We start from the raw sequence: 27,227 nt of genomic DNA on the forward strand, positions 1-27,227 counted from the left end.
CCACCCATGAACTATAGAAAGCCGAAAATCTCAAGTTTAATGTTCAATCCATCTGGTATAAGACTACCAAATTCAAAAATTCATCTAGATTCCACTCTTGACATCCTTGCAATATGGTCGCCACCTCTCCAATTGTGTTCTACTTGTTTAAATGTTGCAAAGGTAAGTCCCTTTAGATGTTTGTTTGCACTAATTTAAAATGTCAGGGAGTGTTTCTCATACCCATTTTTAATATTGGTGAAATGTTCCGCTATCCTGACTATGAGGGATCTTTTGGTCCTTCCAATGTACTGTTTTGAACAGGGACATTGAATCATATAGATCACGTTAAAAGAATTGCAAGGTAAAACATAAAAAAAATCTTTCAAAATTAAATGACTTTTGTGTAGAATTGATTCTAGTTGTATCTCGTCAAGAAAGATGTGTAATTCTTGTTGTCCTTTTTGCCAAACAAGAAGTATTAAAATCCCAGAAGAAGGCAGTAGCAGATATTGTTTTGCAAACAATCCAACGTTCATCGTGGTTCGCATTAAGTGAAATGGTGCTTCAGACACTTTTATGTTCGGAAGACCAAGAAGAAAGGAAAGCAGTGGTCCAGAAGATAATTTAATTAAGGAATAACGATGATGATACACCAGGAGACCTATCTGTTCGGCCTAGGAAAACACCTGCAGTAAATCCAAATGCAACTTCACTTTTGAAACTGATAAACTGGTCAGAAAAAGTATATGAACCTCCACTTGTAAACTCAAAATTAGAGTTGAGCGGACACCTGGATGTTTGGGTTCGATGGGTTCGACCGAACTTCGGAAAAAAGTTGGAGTTCGGGACCCGAATTTGCCACCATCCCGAACCCCATTGAAGTCAATGGGGACCCAAACTTTTGAGCACTAAAATGGCTGTACAAAAATGTCATGAAAAGGGCTAGAGGGCTGCAAATGTCGTCAAAATGTGGTTAAGAGCAAGTGCAAGTGCTCTGCAAACAAATGTGGATAGGGAAATGTCTTTAAATAACATAAAATACGTAAAAATAAAAATTAATAATCTTGATCTAGGAGGACCAGGTCCATATGGAGTAGGAGGTTGAGGAGGCGGTGGATGTGGCGGTGTAGGTGGAAGTGGCGGTGGAGGAGGAGGTAGCCTACACTGCTTTTTGTTTTAAAATGTATTTATATATTTTTTTAATTAGGGTACACCCTAGAACATTGTGAAATATAACCCTCCAGTCGTGCTAAACACACGTTCAGACAATACACCGGCGGCAGGGCAGGCCAGCACCTCCAAGGCGTAAAGGGCAAGCTCAGGCCATGTACCTAATTTGGAGACCCAGAAGTTGCAGGGGCTGACCCCCATCAGTTAGTTCGTGTAGGCGTGTGTATACTTACTGCCCCACCATGTCGCACGTTGCTCTATCAACTTTCGATGTTCTTTTACGCGCCTACCATGGTGATTACGGGTGGCGGGGAATCAGGGTTCCAGGCCGGAGAGGGACCGTGAGAAAAAGAGACCAAATTTAAGGGAGATAAATTTATTTTAAAAAATTGGGATCGAGAAGAAATGTGGGAAAAGCTATTGAGGTGCAAATGTGGGAGAAATTACAGAAGCCCATATGTGGGCCAAAAGAGTCAAGCTGAATTGTGGGAAAAGCTATTGAGGCGCAAATGTTGGCCAAAAGAGTATAGCGGGACAAAGTATTGAAGCTTTAATGTGGTACAACTTGTTTAAGTTTAAGTATTGAATCAAAGGAGGTGGCGCGCATCAATTAAAGAAGCATTTCAGAAATTTTATTCCCTGTCACCTATGCAGAGCAGGGGTTTATTTACGTCTAAAATTGTATAATGTCAACCCAAGAATGTAACAGAAAAATTTCAGAAATGTATTAACCTGTCAACTTGGTATTGCAGGGGTCTATGACAGAAAACAATTGTTTATTGTCACCCAAAAATTGGTGAATTTGACCATAAAATGTAACTGTCAAATGTTATTTTTTTTTTTTTTTTTTTGCCGGTCTACTAGGTATAGCAGTAGTACATCGCACCAAAAAATGGCTGAATTTCACCAGAAAATGTAACTGACATTTCTTTTCTTTTTTTTTTGTTAACCGGCCTACTAGGTATAGCAGTGGTACTATACACCCAAAAATTGGTTAATTTCACCTGAAAATGTAACTGACAATTTTTTTTTTTTAACGGCCTACTAGGTATAGCAGTGGTACTATACTCCCAAAAATTGGTGAATTTCTCCAGAAAATGTAAATGACAAAGTAGTGAAATGATATAAAATAAAACACGTACAAATTTATTTATTTATGAGGTGGAGTTCCATATGGAGTAGGAGTGGGACGAGATAGCCAACACAGGTTTTTGGCTATAATTTAATTTTATAAAATTAAGGTACACGCTAAAAGAGTGTGAAATATCCAAAATACAAACATGAGCAATTGAGCTGAAGTATAACAATGGCTGCCGGTACACATGTCTATTCTGCACAAGGTACGGACAAGTCCTGAGGGATCCATGCCTGGTTCATATTAATGAACGTGAGCTTGTCCACATTGGCTGTTGACAGGCGGCTGCGCTCGTCTGTGATGACGCCCCTTGCCGTGCTAAACACATGTTCAGATAATACACTGGCTGCAGGGCAGGCCAGCACCTCCAAGGTGTAAAGGGCAAGCTCAGGCCATGTGCCCAATTTGGAGACCCAAAAGATGAAGAGGGCAGACCTGTCATTCAGTACATGTAGGCGTGTGCACATACACTGCTCCACCATGTTGAAATGCTGCCTCCTGCTAAGACGTTCCATATCAGCTGGTGGTGCTGGTTGTTGTGGCGTGCTGACAAAGCTTTTCCACATTTCGGCCATGCTAACCCTGCCTTCTGAGGTGCTGGCGGTGCCCCAGCTGCGACCTCTTCCTCGTCCTCTGCCTTTGCCTTGTGCTTCCACTGTGCCCCCGCTTTCAGGTGGGTATGCCACCAGTAACGCGTCTACCAGAGCTCGCTTGTACTCGCGCATTTTACGTTCCCGCTCCACTGATGGAATTAAGGATGGTACGTTGTCCTTGTAATGGGTATCCAACAGCGTGGCCACCCAGTAATCAGCACAAGTTAGAATGTGGGCAACTACGCGGTCATTGAGGAGACACTGCAGCATGTAATTGCTCATGTGTGCCAGGCTGCCCAGAGGCAAGGAAAAGCTTGCCTCTGTGGGAGGTGTATTGTCTGTGTCCTCTGTATCAACCCAGCCACGCACCAGTGATGGCTATGAGCTGGCCTGGGTGCCATCCTGCTGTGAATATGGTTCCTCCTCAATCTCCTCCTCCTCATCCTCAACCTCGTCATCCTCCAGAACTGTGCCCTGGCTGGACAATTGTGTACCTTGGGTTTGTGGGTGCAGGAATCCACCCTCGTAGCCACTTGGGAATGACTGGCCAGAAACCCTACGAAATGATCCCTGTTCCTCTTCCTCCTCCTCCTGTGCCACATCCTCTTCCATCATCGCCAGGAGCACTTTTTCAAGGAGGCATAGAAGTGGGATAGTAACGCTGAGAACGGCGTTATCGGCACTGACCATGTTGGTGGAGTACTCGAAACAGCGCAACAAGGAACACATGCCTCCCATGGAGGCCCAGTTATTGGTGGTGAGGTTGTGCTGTTCCGCAGAGCAACTCACCCGTGCGTTCTGCAGCTGAAGCTCCACTATCGCCTGCTGCTGCTCGCACAGTCTGGCCAGCATGTGCAAGGTGGAGTTCCACCTTGTGGGCGCGTCGCATATGAGGTGGTGAGCGGGAAGGCCAAATTTACGCAGCAGTGCTGACAGGTGAGCAGCAGCAGGGAGAGAACGCCGAAAGCTCGCACAGACGGCCTGCACTTTATGCAGCAGCTCAGACATGTCGGGGTAATTTTTAAGGAATCTCTGCACCACCAAATTCAGCACATGCGCCAGGCAAAGGGATGTGCGTCAAATCGGCTAGTCCAAGAGCTGCTACAAGACTTCGCCCATTATCGCACACCACCAGGCCGGGCTTAAGTCTGACTGGCACAAACCACTCATCGGTCTGTTGTTCAACAGCTCCTGCGCGGAGTGGGGTTTGTCCCCCAAACAGATAAGTTTTAAAACTTCCTGCTGTCGCTTACCCCTGGCTGTGCTGAAGTTGGTGGTGAAGGTGTTACGTTGACCGGATGAGGAGCTGGTAGAGGATGAGGAAGCAGAGTAGGAGGAGGAAGCAACAGGAGGCAAACTGAAGTGCCCTGCAATACTCGGTGGTGGAAGGACATGCGCCAAACTGCCATCCACCTCAGGCCCAGCCGCCACTGCATTTTCCCGGTGTGCTGTTTTGGAGATATAATGGCCCTGACCGTGCTTATTGGTCCATGTATCCGTAGTCAGATGCACCTTGCCACAGATGGTGTTGCGCAGTGATTTTGTCCCCTACTTGGTTGTGCAGGGAAGGGATGGCGCGCCTTGAAAAATAGTGGCGGCTGGGCACAACGTACTGTGGGACAGCCATTGCCATAAGGCCTTTAAAACTATCCATCTCCACCAGACGGAATGACAGCATTTCAAAAGCCAGTAATTTAGAAATGCTGGCATTCAGGGCTAGGGATAGCGGATGGGTAGGGGGGTACTTCCTCTTCCTCTCCAGCGTTTGGGAGATGGAGAGCTGAACTCTTCCTTGGGACATTGTGGAGATGCTTGGTGACCCAGGTGTTGGTGTTGCTGTCAGATCCTCTGTTTGCGGGGTGGCAGGTGGCACTGTCACTCCAGAGGTGGATGAAGAGGCCGAGACTGCAGCAGAAGAGGAAGCAGGAGGAGCCAGAGACCTTTCTTGGCTTTTGAGGTGTCTACTCTACTGCAGCTCGTGCTTTGCACTTAAATGCCTGGTCATGCAGGTTGTGCTCAGGATGAGAACGTTTATGTTTCGCTTCAGGCTCTGATTGCACAGCGTGCAAAGCACTCAAGTCTTGTTGTCAGCACATTGTCTGAAGAACTGCCACGCCAGGGAACTCCTTGGAGCTTGCTTTGGTGTGATCGGTTTCTTTCTGCGGTGGGCAGTAGCATTCGTACTGTCTAGAGGTCAGCCGCTCCACTTTTGCACCCTGCTCCCTCTTCTGTTGTGCTGGTGGCTTTGTGCGACCACGGCCTCTTCCTCCAAACTACATAGGTCACTCGCATGACCTTGATTCCATGTGGGGTCGAGGACCTCATCGTCCTCCACATCATCTTCCACCCAGTCTTCACCCCTGCCTTCCTTATCAAAGCTGTATATATCAAACTTGAATTTATGAGTTTTTTGAGAGAAAAAAAGTGTGTTTTTCAAACCCCAGAAAATGATGGGTGTATTTCTATTTTTAATTGCACACTGACTAATCAAGATGTTGTAGTTTGCCCCCAAAAAATTGTGATTTGCAATGTCCCAAAAGCTCAGATGCAGTGCTGGTGCACTGAGCTTGCATAAAATGGCCGCCGCCCACCTAACAAACAGAATTATAAGTTGTTGTTTTTTTGGTCAATGGCCTCAGGGCAGGGTAAAATGATTGTGCCCTGCACCCACACAACTATTTCTCTGTAGATCGCTGAGTTAGAATCTCTCCTATTCTCTCCCTGAAATCACAAGTCCAGCAGCATTCTCTCCCTACACTTGTAACAGCAGAGTGACGTGCAGCGCTACGTGACTCAAGCTTATATAGAACCTGGGTCACATACTGCTCTGGCCAATCACAGCCATGCCATTAGTAGGCATGGCTGTGATGGCTTCTAAGGTCAGGCAGTTAACCGCTTGTTGATTGGCTGCCGTGCAGCCTTTCAAAAAGCGCTAAGAAAGCGCCAAACATTGAACCCCAACCCGAAATTTTACGGAAATGTTCGGGTTCGGGTCCGGGGTCCAAAAATCCTAAAGTTCTAACCTGAACTACTCAAAATATCAGAAATACAAAAGAGCCAATGCAAGTTCCAAAGTGGCCATGTCATGGACAGTCCATAGAGAGGTGTGTGAAACAAGTAACAGAGGCTTCTGGCAAAGTGTATACTCATGAGAAATGAGAGGGATTCATTAGAGGCCAGGAAGTAAGCAGAAGAATTATGTCTAGGAATGAATCAAAGTAAGATTTGATGAATATTGTTGGTTGAAGCTTTTAAAAAAAATTTACAATGTGTTTTCAGTGTTTGATCATAGATACAGAATATAGATAAAATTGTTTTACTTCCTTAAACAACTTTTGAAACAATTTTTTGTGGAGTTTACATAAATGTATTCCCTTTTTTCGTAAATTTCAATATACATTATAATCAAGCACAAATTTACCAAGCTAAATGTTTATCAATAACGAAAAACCTTTTGATTTAGGATATTACACATCAAAAGGCAAATTTTTGGACCCCCTCATGTACATAAATCCTCTAAATTGACACTCCCTTGCGCTTCAGGGTGAGGTTGCTGGCGGGGTGTCATGAAAGTGTCCCATGCCTCGGAGAGTGTTGCCCTGCCTTTGTTGGAACCGCTGTGTGTTCCCTTGTCTCCCTCTCTCGGTTGCCTAAGGAAGTACAGACTCTGACGCCAGCATTGTCAGATGGAGATTTTTGGAGCAATTTTCCAACAAGGATCTTCTGCTATTGCACCATTTTGCTCGCCCTCTCCACCAGAGGAATGAGAGATAAGACGTGCTCTTTGTAGAAGGTGTTGAGAAGGGTGAACACCCAGTAATCCGTGTTATCTAAAATGCGTATAACGCAAGGGTCGCTGGAAAGGCAGCCTAACATGAAGTCAACCATGTGTGCCAGAGTACCAACAGGCAAGATATTGATGTCGATATGAGGATGACTCTCCATCTCCTCATCCTCCTCTTCTGCCCATCCATGCTAAACAGATGGAATTAAAGTTCCATGGGTACTACCCTCTGTAGCAGAGCTAACTGTCTCCAGCTCCTCCTCCTCTTCATGGTCCAATTGGCGGTGAGAATACGAACTGAGGGAGGGCTGGCTATCACCCTGTGTAATGTTCTCACCCATTTCCTCATCTGCCACATTCAGAGCGTCGTCCTTAATTGTGAGCAGTGATTGTTTGAGCAGGCAAAGCAGTGGAATGGTTACACTGATAATAGCGTTATCGCAACTAACCATCTGTGTGAATTCAAAGGTTCTTAAAACCTCACAGAGGTCTGACATCAATGCCCACTCCTCGCTTGTGAATAGTGGCAGTTGACTTGAAAGGCGACGACCATGTTGCAGCTGGTATTCCACAATTGCCCTCTGCTGCTCACAAAGCCTGGCCAACATGTGAAACGTGGAGTTCCAGCGCGTGCTCACGTCGTGCAACAGTCGGTGAGCTGGAAGCCACAAGCACTGCTGCAGAGTTTACAGACTGGCTGAAGCTGTGGACGACTTGCGGAAATGGGCACACACGCGGCGAGCCTTCACTAGTAGCTCTGGCAAATTGGGGTAGGTTTTGATAAACCGCTGAACCACTAAGTTTAAGACCTGGGCTAGGCATGGGATGTGTGTTAGGTTCCTGAGCTCCAAAGCTGCCACCAAGTTACAGCCATTGTTAGACACAACCATGCCTGGTCGGTTTGGTCCCTTATACCCTGCCACAGCTCTGCGGTGGTGTGCTGTTTGTCCTCTAAACAGATCAACTGCACTGCTTCCATCTAGCGACTGATGGCTGACTGCTGGCTGCTGTAAGTGGAGGAGGAGGCGGCTGAGGAGAAAATGTGGGGGTTGGAGCCAGTAATATAGCTGCTGGCGTTGGTGGCACCTGTGCCATCCCAGGGTACTACTCACTCCCAGCCTCCACAACATTCACCCAGTGTGTGGTCAGGGAAATGTAGCATCCCTGTCCACCAGCACTTGTCCATGTGTCCATGGTTAACTGGACCTTCCCAGTAACTGCGTTGGTCAGGGCACGGGTGATGTTCTGGGACACATGCTGGTGTAAGGCGGGCACAGCAGACTGTGAAAAATAGCGGCGGCTGGGGACTGCATACTGAGGGACGGCCGCCGACATCAGGCTGCGTAAGGCCTCAGTGTCCACAAGCCTAAATGACAACATTTCAAGGGCCAGTAATTTCAAAAGTTGCGCATTTAGTGCTATGGCTTGTGGGTGGGTATTTGTGCTTGCGTTCAAATGACTGCGTTATGGACATTTGGACACTGCGCTGGGACAGGGATGTTGTTGCCAAGGTCCAGGTGCAGGGCGAGGGGCATCCGGGCCTGCGCCTTCGACAGGGGATTGGCCAGCAGTGTGTAACACAAGTGAAGAGGAGGAAGTGGTGTGACCCACAGACCCAGATTGTCTCATCATCATCCACCTCGTGAACAAATGATTGTCGTTCACCACCGTCATCTTCTTGAGACTGTGATATATTTGGCCCTGATTATTGGAATTTGCCCTAAAGAAAGAGTTTTCGGATGCAGGATAGTATATGTCACAGAAACACACAGAATATGGACACTATATCAGGCTCTAATTATTGTAATTTGCCCTAAAGAAAGAGTTTTTGGATGCAGGACAGTATATGTCACAGAAACACACACAATATGGATACTTTATTAGGCCCAGATTTTGGGAATTTGCCCTAAAGAAACAGTTTTTGGATGGTGTACTGTATATGTCACCGAAACACCACAGAATATGGACACTATTTTAGGCCCAGATTATTGGAATCTGCGGCACAGACACTATTTTCTGATGTACTTTATATTTATATTTTTTTCACTATATCTGGGCCTGACAATCACACAAGGTGTTGAAGTGCAGATCACACAATTCACAGATTACACAGTTGACAGCCAAAATGTGGGTAGATTATGGGAGATTTTTTTTTTTTGTATTTAACATTACAGAAAATGTATTTTAAATGTTTTCCCTATATCTGGGCCTGACAACCACACAAGGTGTTGAAGCGCAGATCACACTTTTTTTCTCTCAAAATACTGTATTTTCAAGATCTGCAAGTGTTAAATTCAAGTTTGACAGCAAAAATGTGGATAGATTATGGGGAAAAAAATAGTGTTTTCTGTATTATAATGTTTTCAATATATCTGGGCCTGACAACCACACAATTCACGGATTACACCGTTGACAGCTAAAATTTAGATTATGGGAAAAATATATATTGTTTTCACTAATATTTTTCCTATCTCTGCCCCTGACACACAGAAGGTATTGCTGCACAGATGTCACAACTCACTGCAGGCACCTTCTATATAGCAAAATAATCGCTATTTCGCAAAGTATAAAAAAAATATTGAGTACAACTTTGCACAATTAAATTGCTGCCACCACACACAATAGTCCTTAAAAGGACTTTAGGGTCTTTGAAACGTTTTTCACTGAAATATATTGCGATCACAATGGCCCTACACTATCTGTCCCTTCCTAAGCGCAGCTCTCCCTGACTCGCAATGAGCCGAACCTGCGTCATCGGGTTTTCCGGCCAGCCAATCACTGTAATGCCAGCAGCCAACATGGCTATTGGCATTACAGTGGTGGCAGTACTTACCTGCATGTTTATTGGCTGCTTAGCAGCCGCAAAATGTGCAGAGAGGAGACTCGAGCATGCCGCTCGAGCACATGTGGTACGCGGCCAAGTACCGCCATGTGCCGAGTACCGCACAGGTATTCAGCCAAGCATGCTCACTCATCACTAGTGGCGACCATATAGCAAGGATATCAAGAGTGGAATCTAGACAAATTTTTGAATTTGGTAGTCTTCTACCAGATGGATTAAACGCTGAGATTTTCAGCTTTCTATAGTTCATGGGTGGGTGCCATCTGCTAACGGAGGATCGCAGTCCGGCTGCCTATCAGCATTGAGATCCCCCCTTGGTGGTGAGCCCTCATCCTGCATACACCTTCTTGCACTAAACAGTACCAATAAAGAAACCACAAAGAGAAGATACTGTATATTTTAAAAATATAGATGATCAAACAATGGTCCGCATCTTATCCCATATATAGCGCCCCAGTTTAGGAAGGATTAATGAAGTAATTATAGAGAGCGAATTTTTTACCCAAAGAAACCAATGTCATCTTACCCATATTCTATTAAATATATCTCTGACATTTACTATTTACTATTGTACCCATATATTTCTGAATATATAATTTTTTATTCTTTTTATGTATGTTTATGCATTTTTATGTAATTTTTATTTTAATTTTTGAGATGAGTTATAATAATACAAAAAATATTATCCAGTTCAGTTTTTCCAATTAAGAACCCAAAATAATTGCCTACTCCATGTGTCTCCAATCAAAATGGAGAACTAAGGATATCAATTCGGGAGATATTTCAAACGAGTGTAAACACTGATGAAGGCGTAAAGCCATACTCGTCGCGTCTGGTGATTTAAACACTCGTATACCTTATGCCGATGTGGAAAATGCCTATGACGTTATGAGGAAGCGCTTCCATAATATATAACTCCAAACCTTGCCCACAGAGATCTATACTCCTACCAAATAGACTGACATAGAGAACGTGGGACGCCAATATTTTTCAACCGCGTGAGATGCTAAAGGAGAGCTAGACCTGCACAGGTGGCATCGGAGCACGAAAACACTGGGACAGGCAATGGTGATCAGTACATATGTGCCACGTGGGACACCACTGTAGGCTTTCATAAATACCTGATCGCAACTATCAGACAATAAGTTAAAGACTGTTCCCCAATTGTAATATCACTGTGGGCCTCCATATATGGGCAGCTGCTATGTTGGATATAAAGTAACCACTCCATAATGGTTTACTTTAATATAAGACCGTTACTGCATAAACATATTAGTACAAACCTATCATTATCTGTAGTGTTAAATATATCCACAACAGGAGATATATGAAACCAAATACCGTACTTTTGTTACTTTTTTTTTTTTATTATATTTTTTTTTTCCAAAATACAAAAAAGCAAATACAAAAATGGACTGTCCGCAGGGTCCATATTACAAAACATTTTACATTTATTTAAACATTTGTATTTGACATTTTAACCCAAATACCACCCACCTAAATGAAGAGAGAGAGAGGTTTTCCCCCTTTCCCCATTCCCCTTTCTATTCAAACACCTTGGCCCTGGTTCAACCATTTCTTCCAAATTTTATCAATTTTTCCCTGTCTATCGCTCGATCTCTCCGAGCCCTGTTCCAGTCTAATCAAATCGAGTACAGCTTCCTGCCTCTGTCCTACTGTAGGGGGGTCTTTATTTATCAATTTCCGAAGTATCAACAATCTGGCCTGAAACAGTACCTTATTCAAAACCGACTGTAGCTTTCTATTTAACTTAATGTGTGCGGTAGCCCCCAGTATACAGACCACAGGATCCTCCGGAACTTGAATACCCAAAAATAATGCTGTAATCTCTACAATCTCTTTCCAATATCTAATCAATTTTGGGCATCTCCAAAAACAATGTATAAGATCCGCCCTCTCACCCCTACATTTTGGACACTTATCCGAGGTTCTAACCCCCATTTTCTTTAACACCCAGGGAGATCGATGTAGCCTATGGAGTATAAAAAATTGCGAAATTTTATGTGAAGCCCTTTCTGAGACCGTAGCATAAATTGTTAGGGCATCGTTCCACTTTTCTTCCGAAAAAGATAGAAGCTCCTTTTCCCAATTTCCTCTAGCTGATATTATGATCCCTTCTTTTTTTGCCTCCATCAAAATTCCATATCTTTTTTTTGTGAGTCCCTTTTTTTCCTCTCCGTTAGTAAATCTATGTATTCTATTTGATTGTTCTTTTCTATATCTATTTGGATTAGCTGGTATCCTAACCGCGTTTTTTAACTGGAGATATTTAAAACTGTCCTTTTGATGAATCCCAAACTCTGTTACCAAGGTGGCGAAGTCCTTCAGTTTATCTTCCTCAAATATTTGCCCTAAATATTTGACCCCCTTTTTTTCCCAATCTATATAGGAATTATTCTTTTGCACTTCCTTTAGGTTTATATTTTTCCAGAGATCTATACTCCTACCAAATAGACTGACATAGAGAACGTGGGACGCCAATATTTTTCAACCGCGTGAGATTCTAAAGGAGAGCTAGACCTGCACAGGTGGCATCGGAGCACGAAAACACTGGGACAGGCAATGGTGATCAGTACATATGTGCCACGTGGGACACCACTGTAGGCTTTCATAAATACCTGATCGCAACTATCAGACAATAAGTTAAAGACTGTTCCCCAATTGTAATATCACTGTGGGCCTCCATATATGGGCAGCTGCTATGTTGGATATAAAGTAACCACTCCATAATGGTTTACTTTAATATAAGACCGTTACTGCATAAACATATTAGTACAAACCTATCATTATCTGTAGTGTTAAATATATCCACAACAGGAGATATATGAAACCAAGTACCGTACTTTTGTTACTTAAAGGAAACATAAATATTATCATCCTCTTCAGGAATTGGATTGTGGTATCAGTGTGTTTATTAATTTAAATTTTTTATATGTGTTATCTTGCATAAGGACTATAGGCACATAGATTGCCTCCATCTACTCACATCTTAACAATAATATGTAATATTGATGCTATAAAATCACTATACATATTTTTAGGAGTTATATATAACATTGGCTTTTATTTATTGGCTTTTAACTATTGATATCTGTAGTTATGTATCCAATGCTATGAAATTCCATTTGTTATACAGTACGTCACGTACTACTTAGTACAACGCTAAATAGCATTGAATGCATCTATTGTATGTCGATCTATATGTTTTTTATAAAATACAGATATGGCAAAGTGGTCAGTCCTATGTCACAACACGGACAAGTACTTGCGCTGCTGCTGGTCCCGGAATAGTGCGGTAGGTTTCACACTGGCAAAGTCAAATCAATGGGTTTTGGAACCGCGCTGCTGGACACTATGTGTTCCGGTCACAGGTGAATGATACAAGGGTGTCCACCCTCTCCTCAATGCCAAGGGATACGATCTTTCCAGATCTCCTCCTCTACAGGGTTTAAGATGATACGGAGAATAGTGAAGCACCCTTGAGAATCTTATCTTTAAAAGGTTTTATTCTACTTACAACAAATCAGTAGACAAAAGGCATAAAATACAAATCGATCGTCACAATCCTGCCCGACCCGGGTTTCGCTGCCTTGCTTCTTCAGGGGCGATGACTGAGCATGCTCACCATTGAGCCCTTTAAGTAGCCCAGCTGTCTCATTATAACAGTGGGTGTGATTCCGATCAGTGTGGTATATTTGCAATTTAATATAATGATTTCAGAATCAACAATTCATTGAGTGTAGTCGCCTTTAAAATATAAACAGAATATACACACATACAAGAGCAACTTCTTACTCCCTATTATCAAATTGGACATCTTCAGGTTTCCACTTATATCCGCATTACATATATAATCAGCCTTCTAGGGATCATTTTTCAAATTTTCTTATACCATGCAGGTATTCCAACTCTAGCTTTTACTCCTATCTTCCTCCCTCTATTCCCTTCTAGATTATTTGGCAATTAATAACCGTCTATTCTCAGAACATTCCGTAAATTTTCGGGACGTTCGATCATGTCTGGGGCGTCACTTATTTACTCTCCGCCCATTCTTGGAGCGTCACCAGGGTGGACGTCATCGTTTATGGTAGCGTCATGAAGGTGTTCTCAACCCCGCCTCCACCTCTAATGTTCTTACCACGAGTCTTCATGGACCAATGGGACAGCCAGAATCCTGACGTCATTCGAAGGTCCTTAGGAGGCCAGGTAGGGAACAGTCGGATGACGCCACCGATAACTTCAATTTACAATAAACAGGGTTTTAGATCAAACTCTATGTTGAGTCCACTGGGCTGGAGGGTCCCTAGGTGGTAAATCCACTCCACCTCTTTTTTATTTATTTGTGCCAGCGAGTCCCCTCCACGCCAGTGTGGCCCAACGATTTCAACTCCAGCAAACTTTAACCCATTAGGGTTTTTTCCGTGTGTTAGTTTAAAGTGTGCTGATACGCTGTGGGTCATTAGGCCTTTTCTGATGTTCCGTAGGTGTTCTTGTATCCTAACTTTCAGCTTCCTAATTGTCCGTCCTACGTACTGGAGCCCGCAAGGGCATTCCAGTACGTAGATAATGCCTTCATTTTCGCACGAGCAATTACTTTTTATGCGAAATTCGGCCCCATTCTTTTTGGATACTATATGTTTAATATTTATTAGACGTTCTTTTGAGTTCCGATTTTTACAACCTGCACAGAAACCACACCAGGTGAATTTCCCTTCTTTTTTCTTTTTTAAATTTGTTGGGGGTATCGCACTATGTACGAGTTTTTCTCTAATGTTGGTCGCTTTTTTAAAGGTAAAGGATGGGTTGGGAGGAGAGTAGACTAAATTCTACACAGCAGGGTGAACAAAATTTTCCCCACCAGGGTATAAAAGGAGTGCAGAGGGAAGGAGAGATAAGAGAACAGATAATGAGGACACCACAAAAAAGAGGTCTGGCAGAGGAAGACGGGGAAAAAGGAAGAATAAGCCCCAAAATAAAAAGGAGCAAGGAGATTTAAAAGGAATCTTTAATTTGAGCAGCCATATCCTAACAGAACAAGAAACAAACGTCCTAAATAAGGGCTTGAAATATGCACCTAGCCAAAAAATTCATAAATTTGAGGCATTTCTGGACATACACAAATTTATCCGGAAAATAAATATGGCTAAATATTGGATGAACAATCCCGCACCGCAAAATGTGAATCATGTGGGGGGAGCTAATATATTAGATGCGAATAAAGAAAATATTTTACATACACAAATGAAAGAAAAATCTAAATTTTTTCCGAAAAACCCCAATAACGAATGTATAGAGGCATTTAAAACTGGATTGTTAAAAGGACTGGAAGAGATGAATATGGAGAAGGTGAAATATAATCTCACCTATAAAGAGAGAAAAGCTCTCAAAGATCTGGAGAAAAATCCGGATATAATTGTGAAACCAGCAGACAAGGGGGGAGGGGTGGTGATAATGAATAAAGTGAAATATGAGGCCGAAATGGTAAGATTAATATCCGATACTGTAACTTATAGGAAACTGAAGAGTAACCCTACCCAGGAATACAAACGAATTCTTGATGGTATATTAACAGGGGGTCTCGAAAAAGGAGTACTTAATAAAAAAGAATTTAACTATCTCACCATCCCTTTTCCCTTGGTGCCAGTAATATACCATCTGCCCAAGGTCCACAAAAACCCAGTAGATCCCCCGGGGAGACCAATAATCTCGGGGCTTAATTCTCTGACGTGCAGAGTTACGGAGTATATTGATTTCTTTTTACAAGGATATGTAGTACAAAATCCCTCCCATTTGAAAGACACTGGGTCTGTATTGGAACTGATTAAAAATCTAAACCCCCCACTGTGAATACCTGGATGGCCACTATTGACGTGGCATCCTTATATACAGTGATTCCAAAGAAATTAGGAATGGATGCAGTGAAGAATAGAATTAAAAATGATGTTAGAATGGGGAATGAACAAGGTAACTCCATTCTGGAATGTCTTAGCTACTGCCTTGATTACAATTATTTTTGGTTCAAAGACTCATATTACGTACAGTGTATTGGCACGGCGATGGGGGCGAAATTCGCCCCCAGTTTTGCTAATATCTTCATGGGGGCGTGGGAGGACAACTTCATCCTTCCCACACTAGGAGTGGACATCCCAGGGGGAAAACTGACCTTCTGGAGAAGGTATATTGATGACTGTCTCCTAGTGTGGGAAGGAGGGAGGGAGGGACTTGAGTCCTTCATCGTGGGTTTGAACCAGAATGATTGGAATCTACGATTTGTGGGAGAAATCAGCAACACAAGTATTAACTTTTTGGACCTATGCATCCGGATAGAAAAGGGGCGATTTCTTACCTGCTCCTATTTTAAAGAGACAGATGTGAACTCTTATATCGATATGAAGAGTTGTCACTACGGTCCATGGCTTAAGAACATTCCGAAAGGGCAGTTCAAAAGGATGGCCCGGAACTGTACAGATGTGAATGACTATAGAACACAATGTGGGGTGTTAAAAAACAGATTTGTGGAGAGAGGATATGATGAGACCAATTTAGATGTATGTATACAGAATATAGAGGTGGAAACAAAAAAGAAAAAGGAACATGCAGAAGGAATAGTGGATAAGAAAGATAGGGATTATAGATTTTCATTTGTGACTAAATTCTGCTCCATGTCAGACAACATTAAAAAAATTGTGAAAAAGAACTGGGGGGTGTTAAAAAACGATCCAACATTAGGTAAAATAATACCTGCGAACCCATCCTTTACCTTTAAAAAAGCGACCAACATTAGAGAAAAACTCGTACATAGTGCGATACCCCCAACAAATTTAAAAAAGAAAAAAGAAGGGAAATTCACCTGGTGTGGTTTCTGTGCAGGTTGTAAAAATCGGAACTCAAAAGAACGTCTAATAAATATTAAACATATAGTATCCAAAAAGAATGGGGCCGAATTTCGCATAAAAAGTAATTGCTCGTGCGAAAATGAAGGCATTATCTACGTACTGGAATGCCCTTGCGGGCTCCAGTACGTAGGACGGACAATTAGGAAGCTGAAAGTTAGGATACAAGAACACCTACGGAACATCAGAAAAGGCCTAATGACCCACAGCGTATCAGCACACTTTAAACTAACACACGGAAAAAACCCTAATGGGTTAAAGTTTGCTGGAGTTGAAATCGTTGGGCCACACTGGCGTGGAGGGGACTCGCTGGCACAAATAAATAAAAAAGAGGTGGAGTGGATTTACCACCTAGGGACCCTCCAGCCCAGTGGACTCAACATAGAGTTTGATCTAAAACCCTGTTTATTGTAAATTGAAGTTATCGGTGGCGTCATCCGACTGTTCCCTACCTGGCCTCCTAAGGACCTTCGAATGACGTCAGGATTCTGGCTGTCCCATTGGTCCATGAAGACTCGTGGTAAGAACATTAGAGGTGGAGGCGGGGTTGAGAACACCTTCATGACGCTACCATAAACGATGACGTCCACCCTGGTGACGCTCCAAGAATGGGCGGAGAGTAAATAAGTGACGCCCCAGACATGATCGAACGTCCCGAAAATTTACGGAATGTTCTGAGAATAGACGGTTATTAATTGCCAAATAATCTAGAAGGGAATAGAGGGAGGAAGATAGGAGTAAAAGCTAGAGTTGGAATACCTGCATGGTATAAGAAAATTTGAAAAATGATCCCTAGAAGGCTGATTATATATGTAATGCGGATATAAGTGGAAACCTGAAGATGTCCAATTTGATAATAGGGAGTAAGAAGTTGCTCTTGTATGTGTGTATATTCTGTTTATATTTTAAAGGCGACTACACTCAATGAATTGTTGATTCTGAAATCATTATATTAAATTGCAAATATACCACACTGATCGGAATCACACCTACTGTTATAATGAGACAGCTGGGCTACTTAAAGGGCTCAATGGTGAGCATGCTCAGTCATCGCCCCTGAAGAAGCAAGGCAGCGAAACCCGGGTCGGGCAGGATTGTGACGATCGATTTGTATTTTATGCCTTTTGTCTACTGATTTGTTGTAAGTAGAATAAAACCTTTTAAAGATAAGATTCTCAAGGGTGCTTCACTATTCTCCGTATCATCTTAAACCCTGTAGAGGAGGAGATCTGGAAAGATCGTATCCCTTGGCATTGAGGAGAGGGTGGACACCCTTGTATCATTCACCTGTGACCGGAACACATAGTGTCCAGCAGCGCGGTTCCAAAACCTATATGTTTTTTATAGTTGCTTTTTATAGGTGTCCTTTAATAAACTTGAGTTCTTTTTGCAGTGATCCAAGGTGTTAGAGTGCCTATCTACTGACATTTTAACTCTCCCATAAGAGTCTGGTCAACACAATCACCACTGCCGGGGGTCACGTAACTAATTTGCATGGAGGAGTCTTGTAGGTTATCGGAATTAACCAGACAAATCGCTCCACCAACTCAGAACGGCCATTCACCACCACCCACAGAATCGAGAAAGAGCTATCAATCTGTCAATCTTTTCCGTGTCCGGGCTGGGTGAGGTTTGCAGTGTTGAGCCAAATTAAGCCGCAGGCTCCACTCCTGGTGGTGCCCTTCCGTCAATTAGTTTAAGTTTCACTTTTTCAACCATACTCCCCCAAGAATCCAAAGACTTTGGTTTTCCAGATGCTGCTTGGCAGGTAATGGGAACACCGCTGGTTCGCCTGTCGGATTATCTTCGAACCTCCGACTTTCGTTGTTGATTAATGAAAACATTCTTGGCAAATGTTTTCACTGTGGTTCATCTTGCGCCGGTCCACGAATTTCACCTTTAGCGGTGCAATATGGATGCCACTGGCCGTCCCTCTTAATCATGGCCCTAAAAGTGGTGTACTAATTGGACATCGCTCCCAGCAGCGACCTGGGAGTCCAAGATGCATCCAGACATCATCCCCATGCTGTTCCCGAACCATTTTGGTGGTATTTCCATCAATTTCGGACATTTTCCTATGAACCAGACACCCTCCCCTATTCAGAGCAGGGGGTGCCTGGTTTAATGTTCGGGTTCTCCTATTGACTTCCATTATACTCGGGTGATCGGTCGAGCACCCGAGCATCCTGATGTGTTCAGCCTGAGCCCCTGAGCACCCGATCACTACGGTGCTTGATCAACACTACTTAGGAATTTTAGTGGACAGCAAACTAAGCTGCAGAAACCTGTGTCAGGCAGCTGCTTCCAAGGCCAATAAGATAATGAGTTGCATCAAAAGGGGCATACAGTATCTCACAAAAATCAGTACACCCCTCACATTTTTGTAAATATTTTATTATATCTTTTCATGGAACAACACTGAAGATATGACACTTTGATACAATGTAAAGTAGTCAGTGTACAGCTTATATAACATTGTAAATTTGGTGCATCCTCAAAATACAGTAACTCAGCAAACAGCCATTAACGTCTAAACTGCTGGCAACAAAAGTTAGTTCGAATTGTGCCCAATTAGTCATTTTTTCTTACCAATGTCATGTGACTCGTTAGTGTTACAAGATCTCAGGTGTGAATGGGGAGCAGGTGTGTTAAATTTGTTATTATCGCTCTCACACTCTCTCATACTGGTCACCAGAAGTTCAACATGGCACCTCCTGGCAAAGAACTCTCTGAGGATCTGTAAAAAAGAATTGTTGCTCTACAGGGAGTGCAGAATTATTAGGCAAGTTGTATTTTTGAGGATTAATTTTATTATTGAACAACAACCATGTTCTCAATGAACCCCAAAAACTCATTAATATCAAAGCTGAATATTTTTGGAAGTAGTTTTTAGTTTGTTTTTAGTTTTAGCTATTTTAGGGGGATATCTGTGTGTGCAGGTGACTATTACTGTACATAATTATTAGGCAACTTAACAAAAAACAAATATATACCCATTTCAATTATTTATTTTTACCAGTGAAACCAATATAACATCTCAACATTCACTAATATACATTTCTGACATTCAAAAACAAAACAAAAACAAATCAGTGACCAATATAGCCACCTTTCTTTGCAAGGACACTCAAAAGCCTGCCATCCATGGATTCTGTCAGTGTTTTGATCTGTTCACCATCAACATTGCGTGCAGCAGCAACCACAGCCTCCCAGACACTGTTCAGAGAGGTGTACTGTTTTCCCTTCTTGTAAATCTCACATTTGATGATGGACCACAGGTTCTCAATGGGGTTCAGATCAGGTGAACAAGGAGGCCATGTCATTAGATTTTCTTCTTTTATACCCTTTCTTGCCAGCCACGTTGTGGAGTACTTGGACGCGTGTGATGGAGCATTGTCCTGCATGAAAATCATGTTTTTCTTACCTTGCAGACTTCGTCCTGTACCACTGCTTGAAGAAGGTGTCTTCCAGAAACTGGCAGTAGGACTGGGAGTTGAGCTTGACTCCATCCTCAACCCAAAAAGGCCCCACAAGCTCATCTTTGATGATACCAGCCCAAACCAGTACTCCACCTCCACCTTGCTGGCGTCTGAGTCGGACTGGAGCTCTCTGCCCTTTACCAATCCAGCCATCTGGCCCATCAAGACTCACTCTCATTTCATCAGTCCATAAAACCTTAGAAAAATCAGTCTTGAGATATTTCTTGGCCCAGTCTTGACGTTTCAGCTTGTGTGTCTTGTTCAGTGGTGGTTGTCTTTCAGCCTTTCTTACCTTGGCCATGTCTCTGAGTATTGCACACCTTGTGCTTTTGGGCACTCCAGTGATGTTGCAGCTCTGAAATATGGCCAAACTGGTGGCAAGTGGCATCTTGGTAGCTGCACGCTTGACTTTTCTCAGTTCATGGGCAGTTATTTTGCGCCTTGGTTTTTCCACACGCTTCTTGCGACCCTGTTGACTATTTTGAATGAAACGCTTGATTGTTCGATGATCACGCTTCAGAAGCTTTGCAATTTTAAGAGTGCTGCATCCCTCTGCAAGATATCTCACTATTTTTGACTTTTCTGAGCCTGTCAAGTCCTTCTTTTGACCCATTTTGCCAAAGGAAAGGAAGTTGCCTAATAATTATGCACACCTGATATAGGGTGTTGATGTCATTAGACCACACCCCTTCTCATTACAGAGATGCACATCACCTAATATGCTAAATTGGTAGTAGGCTTTCGAGCCTATACAGCTTGGAGTAAGACAACATGCATAAAGAGGATGATGTGGTCAAAATACTCATTTGCCTAATAATTCTGCACGTAGTGTATATAAAGATGGCCTAGGCTATAATAAGATTACCAACATGCTGAAAATGAACTGCAAGACCGTAAATGGGTTTAACAAGATAGGTTCGGAATGGCCCAATGACAGAGTCTGGAGGTGTCAGCAGTATGAGGAGACCACCGAGTGACACAATGACAGAGTCCAGAGGTGGCGGCAATATGAGGCAGCAACCGAGTGGCACAATGACAGAGTCTGGAGTTGTCAGCAGCATGAGGAGACCACAGAGTGGCCGAATTACAGAGTGTGGAGGTGGTGGCAGCAGCAGCATGAGAAGGAGGCCACAGAGTGGCACAATGACAGAGTCTGGAGGTGGCAGCAGCATGAGGAGACAACAGAGTGTGAAGGTGGCGGCAGCAGCAGCATCAGGAAGAGGCCACAGAGTGGCAAAATAACAGAGTATACAGTTGGCAGCAGTATAAGGAGGCCAATGAGTGGAAGAATGACAGAGTCTGCAGTTGTCAGCAGCATGAGGAGACCATTGATTGGCCCAATGACAGAGTGCAGAAGTGGTGGCAGAAGCAGCATCAGGAGGAGGCCATAGAGTGGCACAATGACATGGTATGGAGGTGGCAGCAGTATGAGAAGACCACAGAGTGCACAATGACAGAGTGTGAAGGTGGCGGCAGCAGCAGCATCAGGAGTAGGCCACCGAGTGGCACAATGACCGAGTCCGGAGTTGGCAGCAATATGAGGAGGCCACCGAGTGACACAATGGCAGAGTCTGGAGGTGACATCTGTATGAGGAGGCCAACGAGTGGCACAATGACAGAGTCTGGAGTTGGCAGCAGCATGAGGAGACAACAGAGTGGCCCAATGACAGAGTGTGGAGGTGGCAGAAGCATCAGGAGGAGGCCAGCGAGTGGCACAATGACCGAGTCTGAAGTTAACAGCAGTATGAGGAGGCCACAGAGTGGCACAATGACAGAGTCTGGAGGTGGCAGCAGCATGAGGAGACAACAGAGTGTGAAGGTGGCGGCAGCAGCAGCATCAGGAAGAGGCCACAGAGTGGCAAAATAACAGAGTATACAGTTGGCAGCAGTATAAGGCGGCCAATGAGTGGAAGAATGACAGAGTCTGGAGTTGTCAGCAGCATGAGGAGACCATTGATTGGCCCAATGACAGAGTGCAGAAGTGGCGGCAGAAACAGCATCAGGAGGAGGCCCTAGAGTGGCACAATGACATGGTATGGAGGTGGCAGCAGTATGAGAAGACCACAGAGTGCACAATGACAGAGTGTGAAGGTGGCGGCAGCAGCAGCATCAGGAGTAGGCCACTGAGTGGCACAATGACCGAGTCCAGAGTTGGCAGCAGTATGAGGAGGCCACCGAGTGACACAATGGCAGAGTCTGGAGGTGACATCTGTATGAGGAGGCCAACGAGTGGCACAATGACAGAGTCTGGAGTTGGCAGCAGCATGAGGAGACAACAGAGTGGCCCAATGACAGAGTGTGGACGTGGCGGAACCCTGTCCACTCTGTCCGGGGAGCTCTACTGGTATATGAGAGAGGCATAATGACCGAGTCTATAGATGGCAGCACTATGAGGAGACCACAGAGTGGCCCAATGACAGAGCGTGGAGGTGGCGGCAGCATCATCATCAGGAATGATACCACATAGTGGCAAGGTGACATAGTGTGGAGATGGCAGTAGCATCAGCAGCATCAGGATACCACACAGTGGCAAGGTGACATAGTGTGGAGATGGCAGCAGCATCAGGACACCACAGAGTGGCAAGGTGACATGGTGTGGAGATAGCAGTAGCAGCATCAGGATACCACAGAGCGGCAAGGTGACCTAGTGTGGTTAAGGCAGCAGCAGCAGTATCAGGATGCCATAGAGTGGCAAGGTGACATAGTGTGGAGATGACAGCAGCATCATCAGGATACCATAGAGTGGCAAGGTGACATAGTGTGGATAAGGCAGCAGCAGCATCAGGATACCACAGAGTGGCAAGGTGACATAGTGTGGATAAGGCAGCAGCATCAGGATACCACAGAGTGGCAAGGTGACATAGTGTGGAGATGGCAGCAGCATCAGGATTAGTGTTGAGCGCGAATATTCGGATTACAATTTTTTATCACGAATATAGGCACTTCGAGAATTCACAAACATTTAGAATATAGTGCTATATATTCGTAATGCCAAATATTCTTTTTTTTTTTTAGCACAGTACATATCAGGTGATCATCCCTCCCTTCTTCTAGCTTGTGGGCCAATGAGAAGGCTTTGTCACAGCATAACAACATCGCTAGCAACCAATTGAAAAGTTGCCTACCCCTTCACTATATAAATTAAGACAATCCCCAGGAGCCATTTTGTGGAGTTTGATGTGAGAGAGAGGAGCTTGAATACTGTGCTTTTTCAAATTACATTACAAATTGCATATAAATAATTCTGATTATAGTTAGCTGAAATATATAATCCAGATAGTTAGTGCTAAATAGTGTAGGTTAGTACAGAATACTGTAGCTTAGCTTATAGGGTCCAGTGCTGGGTGTAGTGTAGGTTAAATAGTTAGATAGCCTAAATATATAATCCATATAGTTAGTGCTAGATAGTGTAGGTTAGTTAGGGAATAGTTTAGCTGATAGTTTCCAGGGCAGGGTGTACTTTAGTTTAGATAGGGATATAGGATTGATTTGGGTTCAGCTGTCTGTTTTCTCCCTCTGTGAAAAAAAATAAAAATAAAGTATTTTAGTCCTAGTGTTTTAGTGTTCAGTTTCTGGAGTGATTAGTGTTTGCATCTTTTGTTAGTGGAAAACAAAAAAAAAAAGTCCCATCTTCACGTGGCTACCAAGTGCGATTGGCCTCATCATCATTGAGTAGTGTCTGCAAGTCACTGGTGTCCTCCTCAATGCAATCTGGGTCAGGAGCCTGACCGCTCGCAACACCACCTCCCATGCCACTCTCCTCATCACTACGTGCCCACCTAGTGGAGGAAGCAGCGGATGTCTCCTCCAAATATTGGCTGGGCATTAGCTGCTGACTGTCCTCAAGTAGCTCGTCCTCGCTGAAAGGTAGAGATGAGCCCACAGCAGATAGTACTTCTGTGGCTGAGGGAACAGCAAAGGACAGAGGCGGTTTGAGGACAGGTGAGGGCACAGGGACTGATCCCGGGCCATGCCAACTAAGAGTTGTATCTGATGAACTCACCGACTGTTGACTGGGGGTATCCGATGTCACTTGGGATGAATTGAATGACCGCGTTAACATATCAATAAACGCTGGGTTGCTGGTGAAGACACGACCAGTAGATGACCCCGGGAGCTCAGGCCTCTCGCTGCGACTCCTGCTGCCACGGCCCCTTAATCTGCTGCAACCTCTGCCTGAGCCAGAAACATTTATGCCTCTGCCACTACTCTGTGCATGTCCTGGCACTACTCTGCCTGACATACTTTTAGCTGAACTAAAATAATTAAAAGCAAATTAAAACAACCCTAAAAGCCCAGAATATATTTCTCTTTTTGGACAGAAATAGGCCACTAACCACTTTTAGCACAAATGCAAGTAAACGTGACCTGCGCATATATTTCTCGTATTTGACTGAAAAGGACCAATAAATGATTTTAATGTGAATAACAGGAAAAGTTAAATACGTATATGTTTCACTTTTGTTTCTTACATATGGCAATAAACTCTTTTAGCGCAAATAACACCAAAATGTGAACTGCGTATATTTTTCTCTTATTGTACTGAACTGGCAATAAACGGTTTGAACGCAAATAACTCCAAATGTCAACTGTGTATATGAATTAAACTGCAGAAGTGACTTGAGTAAACATATTTCTTGTTGAAATGAAATATGCCACTATACGCTTTCTCCAGAAATTACTGCAACAGTGCAGTGGGTATATATTTTTTGTGTATTACTGAAATACAGCCTTATACTCTTTCACCAGAAATTACTGCAACAGAACCAGTTCCATTGGCAGCCATACATGCCCACGCCATGACACTACCTCCACCATGCTTCACTGATGAGGTGGTATGCTTAGGATCATGAGCAGTTCATTTCCTTCTCCATACTCTTCTCTTCCCATCACACTGGTATAAGTTGATCTTGGTCTCATCTGTCCATAGGATGTTGTTCCAAAACTGTGAAGGCTTTTTTAGAGGTCATTTGGCAAACTCTAATCTGGCCTTCCTGTTTTTGAGACTCAGCAATGGTTTACATCTTGTGGTGAACCCTCCGTATTCACTCTGGTAAAATCTTCTCTTGATTGTTGACTTTGACACACATACACCTACCTCCTGGAGAGTGTTCTTGATCTGGCCAACTGTTGTGAAGGGTGTTTTCTTCACCAGGGAAAGAATTCTTCGGTTATCCACCACACTTGTTTTCCGTGGTCTTCCGTGTCTTTTGTTGTTGCTGAGCTCACTGGTGCGTTTTCTTCTTTTTAAGAATGCTCCAAACAGTTGTTTTGGCCACGCTTAATGTTTTGCTATCTCTCTGATGTTTTTTTTTTTTGTTTTTTTTCAGCCTAATGATGGCTTGCTTCACTGAAAGTGACATAGAAACATAGAATGTGTCGGCAGATAAGAACCATTTGGCCCATCTAGTCTGCCCAATATACTAAATACTATGGATACCCCCTGGCCCTATCTTATATGAAGGATGGCCTTATGCCTATCCCATGCATGCTTAAACTCCTCCACTGTATTTGCAGCTACCACTTCTGTAGGAAGGCTATTGCATGCATCCACTACTCTCTCAGTAAAGTAATACTTCCTGATATTACTTTTAAACCTTTGCCCCTCTAATTTAAAACTATGTCCTCTTGTAGCAGTTTTTCTTCTTTTAAATATTCTTTCCTCTTTTACCTTGTTGATTCCCTTTATGTATTTAAAAGTTTCTATCATATACCCTCTGTCTCGTCTTTCTTCCAAGCTATACATTTTAAGGTCCTTTAATCTTTCCTGGTAAGTTTTATCCTGCAATCCATGTACCAGTTTAGTAGCTCTTCTCTGAACTCTCTCCAAAGTATCAATATCCTTCTGGAGATATGGTCTCCAGTACTGAGCACAATTTTTTTAGCTCGGACCGGATCTTCTTCACGATCCTCTGCTTTTATGCCTGGACCCGGGTGCGGTCATAGCCCCGCTCCAACATGCGCTACAGGATAAAGACACAAGCATATAATCCCAAAATGTTTTAATACAAGTATTCAAAATAATGTCCTCAACAAAACATCAAAAAGTATTTAAGTCTTTGAAGGTGAAATATTATATTTAATGTTACCATTAAAAGATCGGATTGTACTGCGATTGTATGTGTGTAGAATCTGAGCAATCGGCTATTGGCCAGCTGAGCAGAGATGTACCTGTCTACTGAAGTGACTGTACGGTATGGGGTGAAAAGCTAATTCGCCTCCCCATGGTGCACCCTGGGTAACTATAAATGAACCAGCAAATACTGGCGGTAATGCAAATAAAGCTTCTCATGAGTCCCGACCAACGGGACACAAACTCTAATCTATAGACTGTGTTTGTGTGTGTAGGGTATATAGTGTGCAGTAGAAAAATGGATATGCAATGTGCATGTGAGAGATATTTCTCTGCTGTCCATTAGAGATGTCCCGAACTATTTGCCGGCGAACACCTCTTGTTTGCATTTGACCCTGTACCTCACAGTCAGCAGACACATTCCAGCCAATCAGCATACCCTCCCTCCCACCTCCTATTAAAAAGCAAGGACAGCATCCATCTTAGATTCATTCTAAAGCTGCAGTGTTAGTGAGAGCAGGGAGAGAGCTGCTGCTGCTGAATGAATAGGGAAATCGATAGCTAGGCCAGTATTCTGTGTCCACTCCAGTCTTCAAAGACTCATCTGCTGTAAGGACAGCGTCCTGACAGCACCCCAAAAATCCCTTTTTAGGGCTAATACATGAGTCTTCTTTTTTTTTTCTTTTTGTTATATATATATATATATATATATATATATTGCAGTTGCCTGCCCGTGTGTGTCAGGCCCACTGACTGTACTGTGCCCACTGCCAGAGCCCACCACTCATATCTGGTGGCACAGTACCTTGCAGATAAAAAAGTAATACAATATTTTCTCTGTAATATAATTGCAGTTGCCTGCCAGTGTGTGTCAGGCCCACAGACTGTACTGTGCCCACTGCCCATCACTCATATCTGGTGGCACAGTACCTTGCAGATAAAAGAGTAATATTTTTTTTTATCTGTAATACAATTGCAGTTGCCTGCCAGTGTGTGTCAGGCCCACAGACTGTACTGTGCCCACTGCGCACCACTCATATCTGGTGGCACAGTACCTTGAAGATAAAAAAGTAATACAAATTTTTCTCTGTAATATAATTGCAGTTGCCTGCCAGTGTGTGTTAGGCCCACAGACTGTGCTGTGCCCACTGCGCACCACTCATATCTGGTGGCACAATACCTTGAAGATAAAAAAGTAATAACATTTTTTCTCTGTAATATAATTGCAGTTGCCTGCCAGTGTGTGTCAGGCCCA

This window comes from Bufo gargarizans, chromosome 2 (genome assembly GCF_014858855.1).
Source record: "Bufo gargarizans isolate SCDJY-AF-19 chromosome 2, ASM1485885v1, whole genome shotgun sequence".
Lineage (NCBI taxonomy): Eukaryota > Metazoa > Chordata > Amphibia > Anura > Bufonidae > Bufo > Bufo gargarizans.